Genomic DNA, 12,119 nt, shown 5'->3' with positions numbered 1-12,119 from the left:
CTGAATTGTGACTTTCTCTCTCAGTGAGTTGAGTTCCACCCGTGACTCACCTACACGCAAAACGGACATTGACACGAGCATCGTAAGGAGATTTCAATTCAAGTATGTTGGCCAATGAATGCACAACCGCGCCTTACATTAATTAGCTGGATGATGATAGAAGCCTGAAGTCATTACCGAAGTGCGCTATCTGCTGTGAAGTCGAACTCCTCAAAGACCCGACATTGCAATTGCTCCCTGCCATGGGTAATGCAGAATTGCTTCCTCACTTGCGGGCACTGCTCAGAGCACAAATGGAGCAGGAAAACGCCGATGGGTGTACCTGACGTTTCTGCAAATCTCACTAAGACGTCGCTCATGAACCAAGTGGGAGATACATCTCGATGAAGACGGAGCCCAAAATGATTTAAACAAACCTGACCTTGATCATTGGTTTTTTACCCTTTTTATCTGGCAACAAAACTGACACCTTTTTTACAAGGAGTCATGTTTGCATAGACCACAATACCTGCAGTCGTAATGCAAACAAAAAACATAACTCTGAAAATGTATGCACTGTCCTTGAAGTTGATTGGTCCACACCCGAGACAGCTTTCCTTAGAGCCTAGTCTCACATGGTTTTGTTGCCAGATAAAAAGGGTAAAATCCAATTATCATATTTTTTACTGGCAAATGAGGTTCCAATGGTGTAAACCTGACCTTGTGAGATAAGTGCAGGTACACTAGCTGCGAAGTTCCCCACTCTCAGCATAACGTTGTCGTGAGACGAGTAAATTACAAGTTGGAGCTGTTGCAGAAAGCAGTGCATCACCCTGTGTTAGAGAGCGGCACTTGTCGGTGATCTCACTGAACCGTGTGTGACGTATCTTCAATTGTTAACCCACACGTGGGAAGCTGCACTTTCCCTCATGCCCTGCTCGAACAATAGAAACAAACTCGTCGAGTGTACAATTTGTTTTATTCCTCGGATATGGGAGACGATCCTGAATAGAATGAAACGAATAAACTGTGACGTGATATTAGATGCGCAGTCACTGGTGAGCAGGTTGAAACAGTCAACTCGCTTTCATAAAAAAAAATTTACTCGTAAATTCGTTGTTGCAAAGCTGTGTGGGTACAAATCAATTGTAAGCTGAACTCCGGTCTGCATCTCCGCATATAAATTCACGTAATGTTTAAGTCCATCGGCCTACTGGCTCTCCCGGCCAATATCCGTCAGCATTTGTTTAAGGGAGCTGATGCTTGCTAGAGTCAGTTTCAAAGACAATGCATATATGACCAGATCGTGTTTATATTTTCACGTTCACCACAAGTACGTGTGGTTAATGCAGACATGATCCCTTGCAAATGTTTCTATTTGGTGTTTTAACATATTAACACCTGTTTTAATGCCAACAATTGTAAAACCTATTATTATATAGAGTCAGGCGTGTTCAACAAATTCTGCTTGGAAAGACATGGACGGCTGAAATCCGGATTCGAACTCGGGTTCTCAGCGTCACGCGACTACCCCCAAACTCCACGCCTCTCTGTCCCTTGCCCCATTGGCTCTCTGTGTTGGACTCTTATCTTCCTTCAGATAAAGGAGTTGTTCCCACTGATCGTTCCCTGCCTGAGTCGTAGTTTCCCAGAGTATGAGCTCAGTGATCCGTGCCAGACGTGCTCCACCCGCGGGCTGTCGGTCCAGCTGTCAATGGACGTTCTGACATTTCAATATTGATACGTGCCAAATTAGGGATGTCCACAACAGTAACCTGGGCTCTTTTTATTTAAAAAAAACATTCATTCAGCCCAATGCGTGCAAGTGCTCAAGGCGCCGCATTGCAAATGCCCTAAGTGTAAGCTGAAGTTCATAAACTCTCGATCAGCAAGATTCTGTCTCGCCACGTGGAATTTCAATAAAGCAGCATTTTAGTCAATTGGGCTAAGCACGAGCCTCGCAAACCCGCGTGCTTTTATGTTTTTGTTCGCAGAATTTAGGCAGGAAACACCGTCCTCGTGTTGGTCTCATCAGCAATGCGTGTGGCCCGGCTAGACAATGGGTTTCCAGCCACTCGATATCAGAGTCGTCACAGTGCGTCCTTTTAAATCGCATTACGTCTTCCCTCCCTCTGTACTCCCGAAAATTTCGCTTGATTAAAAAGGCCCAGATTACGTTTGTTTTAGGCATTGCGTGCAGCGCTGATGATGAAGGGGTGCTGCTGGTAAGGTTATTTTCGGCCTGTGTGTGTATGCAATACTCACTTTTGTGGTATGTTGAAAATAAGGTGACGATGCATTTGCTATTTGTGACTTCAATTCGCATTGACCAGATGGTGAAGTATAGTCACATATCTGCCTCCCATTCCCGTCTCTCACGGCGTTGGGAGGCACTCATCCAGCAGTGGATCGAGGCAAGGGCTGTTCGTGTACACGTCATTGTGTAGGCTATTAGACGCACACGCGCGTGTGTGCGTAAATGTTGAAGGTGTGTGTGTGTAGGCGTACACGTGTAACCGTACACTTATATACGCCCGAACATAGCCGCGCTAATGCGATTAAGATCATGGTTAACGGTCGTCGCCTGGATATACTTTCGCTGATCGAGCAGCACAGAGCTTCTCGATCGCGTTGACGTTACAAGCTTCCCACTCGTCCGCCGTCGACTCAGACCCATGCTCTCTCCGAAATTGATGAAATGCAGTCGCCCGCCCAGTGCGCTCTTGTTGTGCACAGACTGGAGCCTGGACCGCGAAGTTCAACACCTCTTGGCTTGGCACTTGCTGACGCCAGATTAACTTTGTACAAACGCTCATTTGCGAGTGAGGGCACTTTGATTTTCGCTGATGACGATGCTCACGATGACGATGAATTATGATTACAGGAGGCGTTTCCAGAGAAGCTCACAATTATACCGGACTTCTCATGCGAAGAAATCCGCGGTCGTGTTGTATAAGCTCTTCTGTTTCAGCTCTTTTTTAAATCCTTTATATTAAGTTCACTTGCTTGCTTGCTTGCGTGCTTGCTTGCTTGCTTACGACCGTGCAAATCTTTCGGTCGTTTTTTAACCCACTTCCCGTGATCCAATCGAGCTGACATTTTGCACACAGATTCGTTGTGCGAGACAATTAATTTTCGTGAAAAATGTTTTCCTAAATTTTACACTGTTTAGGGGAAAAAATTTAAATATTTAATTACCAATTGCTTAATGGTGGCAGACAATCATCTGACCCATAGGTGGCAGCCATCTCAAGCCAGAGGACGAGAGGACTCTAGCCGCCCGTTTCATGATGACGCAAATGTTGACTAACCACATGGCATGAAATCCCTGCCCCCACGCTGTACAATGGAGACTATTTATAGAGCAGTTAAATTGAAGCCGCCAGGTTCTTGAAAGTGGTAAAACGGGTCAACGCTAGTGCCCTCGGGAATATACGGGGCATGTCAAGAGGTGATCTTTCATTTTTAAATCCTTTATATTAACTTCCCTTGCTTGCTTGCTTACTCAAGAAAAACAGAAATGAATAATACAATTAAACCGATGCCACGCATATAAAGGATTTATAGTGAAAAACTTTGTTTTTACGGGTTAATTTTTACCGCATGTTTTTCGGTATTGTCCGACGTGCTGCGAGCCTCTGGAACTGAAGGGGGGGAGGGGGTGGTGTCCGACGTTCCGCTCCGCGTGATGGGAGCTTCAGGAAGTAAAGAATCTACAGGAACCGAAGAAGAAAGCTTCCAGGAAACTGGAGCGAAACGTCGGACTTAATGTCAAATCCCACATCGGAGAGCCAAGTCCCTGTTGATGTGTCGTGAGATCGCGGGATCTGCCATGACACGCGTTGTCAGTCGCCGCGTGCTGCGTGGCGATTTCCCCAAATCACCAAAAAAAAAAAGCCCCTGTAGATTCGGAACGCGATAAACCGGAGGGAGCACATTCGGATGCATGTGTCCGGTCACGTCATGTGCTTAGCGCGGTGCGAGCAGTACATTCACACGAAGTTCACGACATCGTCAACGCTCCATCATTCGCGTCCTCCTACCCCCTCTACTTCCCCCCCCCCGGTGCCACCGTGCCAGCATGCGGCTCGTTCACTGCTCTTCTTCTGCGGCTGCAGAGAGTACGGGGGGGTGGGGGGTGTAATTAGCCCCTCCAGTCCCGGGTGTGGGCTGGAGGTGGAGGATTGAACAGCTGGGTGGCGACTTCATTTAAAATGCACGGCAGGGGCGCCACGGTGGCTAGGAGATGTTAACTACCTCGCTTGGTACACAGGAGGTCGTGGGTTCGATCCTGCTGTATATTTGGAGTTTGCGGTGTGTCTCTCTCCCCGTGGGCGCGTGGATATTTCTCCGGGTCCTGCGGCTTTTGCCTCCACATTTAGAAACGTGCGTTTAGAGTATTTGGCTGCTTTAAATGTTCACATCATAAGCCACTTCGTTGAGCTATCATTCGTGGCCAGGGCGCTTCTGAAAAATAGCTATATAGCTCAGTGGGCCTTACCAAGTAAAATACAAATAAAATCGTTAAAATTCCTTGTATGAAAGCCCATGACGACACTACTCCACTGTTCCGTATCCGTATGTATCTCTTAAAGGGTTACATTTACCCGATTAAGAATAGCTGACGGTGACCCGTGGTTGTTGTTTGTTTATATAAATCATCATCGTCATGGTTACATCACGTGTTGATCAGTGTGATCGTATATGTATTGGGGAGGCTAACGTCTCGCAATGGATTAATGACCATGGGTGATGATAATGATGATAATGATTATGGTAATCATCTTCATGAGAGTGGTGTCGTTTGGGTCATGGGGTATGGCAATCGTTGGGTTTGCTTCTCACCTGCCCGTGCACTTCGCCACGAGTGTATAATTTCTCAGCCTCCGCTTGGGTTTCACGAAAAAGTTGGCCATGCTCCCCCCATCCCCCCCCTTGATTTAATTGAACTCTCGCATTCAGCAGACTGCTGCTTTGATGTTATACAGTGCACAGTAATTGTCGATCGACCGGTTGCGTCTGGCAGAGTGACATCTGGACAGAGCCCGCTTCTTCCCCAAACACGTCCGGTCAGCGAGCGAGAATTGTCCCAATGCGGCAACAGCCTCTCTCGTTCTCCCGCTAGTGGAGGCCCTTCGGTCAGAAGTGGCGTGAGCAAGCGATGCCGGGGTCCACATTACCCTCCCTTAACTACAAGATGAAACGAGGGTAAATGTACCACCCGATGAATGAGGCCTGCTGCTGGTGCCTTAAGTTTGCTGGCGCGCACTGACTAATCAGAGTCGTACGCACCCTGCGTCCGTGATTCCGCAACCTCCGATCAGCACGGTTGGCTTCGTACGGCGGGAAAACACATTCCTGCGGAGGGAGCTGGTAGGAACGTTGGGTTGCTCGGTCAATGGCCAGGGTCAACGGCGGCGTGGTGTATTCCGCAAATATGCCCGACTGTGAGGGCGGGCACAAGCCGGCGGGAGTAGGTTAAACGTTGAGTTTTATAAGGGCACCACGGGGTGACCAGCCCCCCCCCCACCCAGCCCCACCCAGCCCCATCCTCCCCACCCAGCCCCATCCTCCCCACCCAGCCCCTCCCCTCCCCACCCAGCCCCTCCCCACCCAGCCCCTCTTCACCCTCCCCACCCAGCCCCCACCCAGCCCCACCCTCCCCACCCAGCCCCTCCCCACCCTCCCCTCCCCACCCAGCCCCTCCCTCCACGACGGACGGATGGACACAATTATCCCCTGTGGGCTGGTGTAACCAGGAGGTTCCTACCAGTATAAGTTCAACGAACAGTACATAAATACATAAACTTGTAATGGATTGTTTGTCCTACGTGGCCCGACTCGTTTAAATCGTCTCTGTCTCGTTTGTAAAGTTTTGTTCGCTCAGTTTAAAATTTAAAATGTTAAACCAAAAAAATATTTATAATCATCCATTATAATGGCTCATTATGAAGCCGTCTCCATCTCTGATGGCGCTGCGATGCAGACGCCCATTGAGCACGGGCATGTGAGCTGATGTCATGGCTCTTCCACGGTAGGTGCCCTCTTGGACGCCTTCACCACTTTGGTTGCCACTCCTCCGTTAGTCTTTGACCACCGAACTTTGCCCCTTCTTGCGCACGCGTCCGGCCAAAGTGCACTCGGCCTTTCTTAACACTCTCAACGCCGTTGTCTCTATTGTAAAAAAAAATAATTGCCGGTTAGGCTAAAGCCGATTCTTTTTTCATCATTTTGATACAAATATTTACACAGATCAGGGTCCCCTGGATGTATGGTGTCTCTAACTTGTTCTTCATGGGTTCATCGTTCTGTTTTTCAGTCTAATGCCATGCGTTTACCTCTGCAATTCTTTGCACACTTTTCTCAGCTCTTGTTCTATTTTCTGTCAGTGTCCTTGTTTCTAGTTTACGTCACAGCAGGTCATATATATATGTACTGGTATATACCATGGTTATACAACTTTCTGCTTTCGTCAAATTGCCATGTTTCCATTCACTACTATTCGTAGATTTCTAAAAGCACTGCAACCTAGCAGCGCTCATCCGCCCCATTACTTCATTATATTGACCTCAGGCTGCCCTGAATTTAACTGCTGCACGTATACGTACAATAGTTGTTTTTTCCAGATGTGTAACTCCAATATATATACTCTTTGGTTCTTTCGGTAAAGTCACGTAGGTGGAAAAATAAAATAAAACAAAAAAAATTCACGACGTTTCGATCGCAACACAAGCGGCCGTCCTCAGGCAGAAAAAAAAAATCCAGCAGTGGAACTGCTGAACCACCAATATATATCTTCAATTGCTTAGCGAGATTATTTTTCTCTGAGTTTATTTTTGCTCACATATCGCGAGCCCTTATTATCCAGTAATTTATTTGTTTCATTTTCATTGGTTTTTAAATAATGACCGTCATCGTGAAATATGTGGTTAACATTTTCTCCATTTATGCTTACGTACAGTAATGATTTCTCTCACCCAATTGTTGGAAAACACCTTCGGATGTAGCTGTGAAAAGAAACATTGGCAAGAGTGTGTGTGCATCCTTGTTTATCTATCCAAATAAGGACAAGGGGCAGCTCTTGGACCTGATGGTATTACTGGACATCAGAAATGAAACACCTCATATAAATTTTAATTTTAAAAAAATGGAGACATAATTTAGTTGAATATTTACAGAGTCATTAGCTCCCTATCACACCCATAGCAAGTGTTCACCAAGGACATTGGGAACACAATCATTATTCTGACAACCACCTGAGAAGTCCTGATTTAGAACATATGTCTCAACCATTTTAAACACAAACACAATCAGGATTTTGGAAAAGAACAATGAATATCTACCACCATGATCCCCTGGCCGTTGTAGACTACGAAGAGACATTTGACTGAATTAAAATTGATAGTCATCCCAAGATCTCATCAACCAAGGCCTAAACAAATCAACATTTGGACAAAATGATAATCGCTTACAGAGATCGGACAGCTCGACTGGGGTTACAAGCAGTATGGTTACATGAAAATAAATGTGTAGCACTGTACCGAACTGTAGTCTGATATGCTCGACAATCACGCTCGTGATTGGTGTGTGTAATGCATTATACAATTTTCGTAGACCTAGGGACGCATATCTTAAAGAGATGGTCGTCGACTATTACATCCGGTAGTTCATCACCATTGCTTCAAGCAAGCCTGACCGCTGAAGCGACACTATATGTCGAAACCGGTCAAGATTTTTTTGTTTTGTATTGAATGAACGCTGCTAAAATTATACACTCCCAGAAGGCCGAGGTGCCGACGGATTGTGAATATAAGAGCTTTATATTTTTTTACGTGAAGAGACATGGAAATGAAGGAGACATTGATTATTTATTTTGTAGCCTTGGTTTGCGTGAATACAGTTTCTGATGATCGTGTGCCTCGCGGATCGTCCCTCGTCGTCTCATCTCGGCACCGCTTGGGGGCGCTAGGGGCATGCGCGTGTCGACTCGGCGCGTTCGGTGCCCTTCATCGATAATAATCTCAGCCACAGACAGCCTCGTGCGGGCGGGGTGGTGGTTGTTGTTGTTGTTTTTGTTGTTATTGTTCCACTACCCAGAGAAAATGACTTTGCCTTCGCGGACTTCTTGTCTGGCTGAGCACTCAGTGGTTGGTACCGACCACACCGCACGTGGTTGTGCGTCTCAGTGACACACGGTTACAGACTCGACAAGTGATGGCCTTTGCGCACAAAAGGCTCAGTCATTAATTGGAACATTTTTGTCAATTCCATTCATGACGGTTGTTGTGTTTTTTTATATACGGGAATAACCCGGAGGAATCCTGAAATACCCCGTAACGCGCACGAGAAGTTAACGTTCGAAGCTCCGCACAGATTGATTTCTCGATACGCTTGCTGTGATGCCATCTTTTGACCACCTCGCAGGCCGGCGAGTTCTAGAGTTTCCCAAATGTTCTTGATCACGATTTGTCACCTAAATGATGCGGTACATCCCAGTAACTGGGATTCAACGAGGCTGCTACGCGTAAGGTGGCCGTGCGCGAAATTGTATGGGCTGACGTACAGTAAATACGTGGTGAGTCACTGTGTCATGCTGTTATTTCTGACGAGCACGACTTGATGATTTAGCAAATACACGGTCGCGCTCACACGAGGGGAGATGCACTGTCAGGTTTGTCTGCGCAAAGCCGGCGGCCCATTTGCACTGGTTTAATTCGAAATCTTTAATCACCTGCACGGAAATCAAATTAGCGGTGATCCTCGCTAGGGCAAACAAGTCGGTGCAACGCTAGCCCAGCGCTCAGACGAGTGAGTTGCCGAGAGCGCACGCACACCTGTAAGGTAATCTCGCCGAGATCTCCGCGGCTCGGATGTCGCGGCGCGATCGTCGCTCATGTGTCCCGATTAAAATCAACAAATGCCCTCGACTGACAGGGGAAAAAAAGAATACGCATTTATCCGCTGTGACCTTGGTTGGTGCTTGCTGTTTCAGCCCGCGATATCGCGTTGCCCTGCCGCCGTAGCGCACGCGAGGAAAGGGGGCGGTGGGGATGGTTTGCAGTTAGTTGCCAGCCACGTCAAAGCGACACGTTCTGCCAAGCGAGGCACCGCCAACAGGTGATTCCACCCGAGAAGGAACGCGCCAAGCCTGGCTCGAGCACAAACCGTGAGTCCGTCACCGCCACTGCAGACAGACAGACAGCCCCCCCACCCCTCCAAGCTGCCTGCTCAACACTGCCGATGACGACTCCGTGCGATCGAGCGGCTCAACGGTGTGTCGACGACTCGGTGCTCGTACCTGCAGACACGGTCTTCCGATAGAGCGCGACCATTTTAAGCGGCCGGACGTGTCAGCACCCCCCCTCCTCCTCCTTTTCCCCTGCGTTTAACCCTTCCCCGGCTCGCACCTGATTAGCCGCTGCTGCTGCTGCCGCTGCTGCTGCTGCCGCCCGTTACCGCCGGAGGGTCTCAGGTTCGCGTCGTCTCGCTGCAGGTGTCTCGCGGTGCCGCGGCCACGGCGGTGCAGGGTTTTGCGTCACCGAAACGTGTTGGGAGTGGATGGGTGGGTGCGTTGTTGGTGGTGGTGTCGTCTCTCGCTCCGGCAAAAACGCTCGAGCAGCGTCTGATTTAGCGCCTTGAAATTTCGAGAAGGATCGCGGAACGTGACGCACCCTTCTTCCACCCGCCTGCGTTAGCACCCCCGTCCGCCTGGGCAGCTTTCGCGACGTCCATTTGGCTCAAGGCGCAGTCAGTGTCGGCTTGACGAAGGAGGTGGGGGGGGGGAGCGATTCTCAAGAAAGCAACGTCCGTTCACGCAGCCGCGCTTTCTCTCGTACAACATTTTTCTTTTGAACCTTTCGTTTATATCCGCGGGAGAGGCATCGTGTCTTGACGCTCGGAGCTTCCCCCCCCCCTCCTCCGCTCGTCAAGGATTTGTGAACGTGGCGCTGTCCGTGGGGCTGCTTTGTGCCGAGGGTCTCTTTTTTGGGGGGGCGGCTGTGTGTGTGTGTGGGGGGGAAGAGGAGGAGGAGACGCGACAGAAAAACGAATAATTTGGCTACAAATGGACACGGCGGTGGCCCGGTGACGCGCCCCGCGCCTGCTGCTGAGAGCTGTCGGGGCAGGGCAGGAACAGCGACAATTGCCACTGGAAAAGCCGAATCGCCAGACCTGCCCCGGTGCGTCCGCTACCAGAGGTGGGTCTGTGTGCTCTTTTATCTATCGCCCTTTTGCCTTGCTATCGCCGAGCGAGCGAGCCAGCACGGAGCCCCCCCCCCCGGCCGCCGCCGCTATTCCTGCTGCCCCCCGCGCCTCTCGAGAACACCGCCAAGCGCATCCCCAGCGCGGTGCCCGCGTGGACGTGGAGTGCGTGCGCGGGTGTACCGACGTCGGTGTTTACATTAAGCCCTCCTAAATTAGACAGCTTTACACCCGCCGCCGCCCCGTGTGGTGAGGACTGGGTTTTTTGCTATCGTTTTTTTTATTTCGCCGATGTGTCCGTGACTGTCAAGGGATATTTCGATTTCGGCTTCAAATGCCAATGTTCCACCGTGCACCGTGCGGTTTTTTTGTTTGCGCGCTTTGTGCGTTCGTGATATTTGTTCGCATTCCTTGCAAATTAAAATAAAAACGAATACGCTGGGGAAAATAGCACGAACGGCGGCGGCGGGGAGCGGATCACAACACGGTGGGGGCATTCGAGCGCGTCCTCTGGACTACGTGTGGGGAAGGGGGGTGGTGATGGGTGGAAACCATGAAAACGATCCCGCGAAAAGGAGGGGAAACGTGGGCGGTATTGTTATTGTTCTTCTTCTGCTTTTCTCTTTTCGTCGTCGACGTAACACGTCTCGCAACCTCGCGGTGCAGACGGGACGCGAGGATGCCAGCAGCATCTGAGCAATGAGCTCCACTGAGATCTGTTGGCGAGAGAACATGGCGACAACAGCAACCACAGCAACCACAGCATCAACAGCAGCAGCATCATTGCGTTCAGCTGCACTCGCTTCGAGTAGCTAAGCGTGGACAATCAGCGGCAAGGACAGCGGTCGCTTAAGAAGATCTGGGTACGTGGACTCTGACGCGAGCAATTGCCCAAGAGCATCCGTTCGGCGAACCAGCAACAACCCAATCCTCCCAGATATTCAGCTGCTGTGTAAGAGGCGCCGTCGCGTCCTCCCGTGTCACCACCAACCCCCACCCCCCCCGGAGAGGCGAGGAGCTGAGAGGACGTGCCAGGGGTCTATCTTCGAAGATTCCCTCCACCACCACCGCCGCGGTGTCCCCCTCTGTTACAAACGGGAGATTGCGCGCACAGGACTGCTGCTGCTGCGTATAACCCAGCGAGGCGCCGATTGTGAGTACAACGCCCATCACCACCACCACCACAATCACGGAAATCATTCCCATCACAGCCACAGTGTTGTACTGTACGTCCGCTCGAGTGATAGTTCATCACGTTCGGCGTCGACTCATCGCCACTGCTCTGACAACGACGCGATCACTGTGAGTGTATTCATTCGCGCAATTCGCGGGTGCGATTTTATTTCGTGAATTTTTCCGTGCGCACGCGAATACACAAGGATGCACAAGACAAAGAGCCCCCGTATAGCCTCAATGGACTGTTGGGGCAAGTGCTGTTGGCAAGTATCGCCTATGAAAGCCGGCACGGCACACGAAGGGGGGGGGGGTTAGCCAGCACCACGCCCGGTCGCCTTTGCTGTCCTCAGTCGCGATGTTTACAACACGGAACCAGGTACTCGTTTGAGGCTGAGTCGACCTAGGGGGGGACCCAGGACCGATTTAGAACATTCAACTGATATTGGCCAATGAGGGCGGGAGTTGAAATTCGGGTCGCCGGGTTCATGCCGTAGCGCGTTAACCTCTACGCTACCGCTGCCCACGCACACACACGCGCAGGGTGTGTGGGCGAGCGCGCGCGTGCGTGCGCGTGCGTGGTGTTGGTTGTTCGTCTGTGAGACCGGGTGTAGCAGGCGAGAGGAACGAGGCGCCCCCCCCCACGCGCCCCCACGCTTTGTGGAACGCGCATTGACGACGAGCGCGTGCGTTACGCACGAAACGCGCGGGTTTGCGCTCGTGAACCCAGCGCGCACTCCACGTTCCTTTGGCGAGAGAATTCATGA

This window comes from Lampetra planeri, chromosome 2 (assembly GCF_965212315.1).
Source record: "Lampetra planeri chromosome 2, kcLamPlan1.2.h2, whole genome shotgun sequence".
Lineage (NCBI taxonomy): Eukaryota > Metazoa > Chordata > Hyperoartia > Petromyzontiformes > Petromyzontidae > Lampetra > Lampetra planeri.
Note: the sequence above shows the minus strand (reverse complement) of the source record.